At 41.6% G+C, this 1,801-nt stretch overlaps 1 non-coding gene across 1 annotated transcript; it reads right to left on the bottom strand.

The window, feature by feature from the left end:
• Positions 1-1,706: 1,706 nt before the first annotated feature.
• On the bottom strand, positions 1,707-1,789 carry trnal-cag (transfer RNA leucine (anticodon CAG)). The gene has a single exon. It is a non-coding gene; the product is annotated as a tRNA-Leu (tRNA).
• Positions 1,790-1,801: the final 12 nt, after the last annotated feature.

Below are 1,801 nucleotides of genomic sequence, written 5' to 3'. Positions count from 1 at the left end.
CTGGCTGCTAATTCGCTATGACTCCTCCCATATGCCTCCACAAGGCCTCGGCACCTGTTAATGTTTGAAAAGCAGGAGTGCATGCCAAAAGGAAACAGAGTCACTCTTTATGACACGTTTGTAAGGCACGTATGGCAACGTTAATTTCTGTGAAAGTTTGTAATTGGGGTTGCCTGCTGTGAAACTAGTGATGAACCTATTCAAGTTTGATAGCCAAAGGTGCAAGTATACACACTAAAAATCTACCCCGTGATTTTCTGTTCAGGCTTGGTCTATGGCTCACATCTGAGTGTGTGGTTTTAAAGTAAACTATTCATCTAATTATCGAGTCTTTGCACAAATATATTTTTTACTTTTAATGAGTGATCGGAAAATAAGGTATCATGAAGCAAAGAGGCTTTCCCCCCAAATGGTTTACTTTTTGGCCAATGCATCATGGGGCCTCATTTGCTCTACTGCGCCATCATGTGGACAATAAATGTCAAGACAGAGAGAGTGATTAAAATGCTGCCATGGATTAGATGGCGTCATGGAAAATGCATGGAAAAGAATTTGGGCCAGCGAAGAAAATAAAATAGAGATGGCAGGAGTTTATCTAAGGATTTAGACTTTACTGTGAGAATCCTCACTTTACAGTCAGAATCATGAGAATAATAATGAATAGTATCAATAATAATAATAATAAAGTTCATTTCGAAGTGGATGTTCTCTTCTTTTCTGATGGCTACGGTGCATCCAATGCAGAACAAATCCGATTGAAAATGCGAGTTGGGTGCGTCAGTGTCAGCCGTCAACTCATTATCGTCTCGGTGCACCATTTTATTTCGAATCTTCAAGTGGGTGATGACGTATAAATCCAGTCTCGCAAGGCATTGGGCGTAGCCGCGCGCGTTCCGAGGCTTTGGGCATGGCCGTAAACGAAATCGACCCACGTCTCAAAACACGCTTCGCAAAGAGTTTCACCTGTTTACTCCGGCTCGGCACAGTCGAGCGCAACACTACTTTTAATGTCATTTATCACTCATATTGTACTTCTTATTCCTCTGTCTCATATTTTACTTCAACAAATTTCCATAGCAAATAGTATATGGTCTCTTCATCTTTAAAGAGGTGATTTCATCAATTTTGTTAGGCACTCACTGAAATACATGTACTTTTTTATATTTCAATTTTATATCATGAAACAAAAATAACACACCACATAATATCATTTTCTCCGGGCCCTCCAATTTCCCCCACCATTCCAAAAACATGCATGGCAGGCTGATGAAACACTCCACAATGTCCCTCTGTGTGAGTGTGAGTGCAAATGGTTGTTCGTTTCAATGTGCCCTGTGATTTGGGGGCACTCGTTTCAGGGTGTCCCTCGCCTTACTGCCCGTAGACAATTGCTATAGGCTCTGATCCTAGTGAGGATAAAGCGCTTTGGAAAATGAATGAATGAATGATATCATTTGTTATTTAACCCCCCCGCCCCCAAGAAATGTCTGTACGAATTGCAGACTTCAAAGCATTTGAAGTGAATGTATGATCTTTCAAAATTTGGAGGGAGTTCCAATTAATAGCTACACTGGGTGGTGAATTGACATGAGGAAGGGAACAATAATCAGCATTTATAATTCTGCTTTTAGTCTGGACTTCAAGAAAGGCAATCTTGAATCAGCTTCATGTGTGCACTTTCAATCGAGAAAAAAAACAAAGGTTTCTGTCAGAAGTGGGATTCGAACCCACGCCTCCAGGGGAGACTGCGACCTGAACGCAGCGCCTTAGACCGCTCGGCCATCCTGACATACTGCTGGTA

Source organism: Hippocampus bargibanti, linkage group LG05 (genome assembly GCF_051943395.1).
Source record: "Hippocampus bargibanti isolate YZ-2025 linkage group LG05, ASM5194339v1, whole genome shotgun sequence".
In the NCBI taxonomy this organism is placed as follows: Eukaryota; Metazoa; Chordata; class Actinopteri; order Syngnathiformes; family Syngnathidae; genus Hippocampus; species Hippocampus bargibanti.
This window is presented reverse-complemented; position numbering and strand designations above follow the sequence as displayed.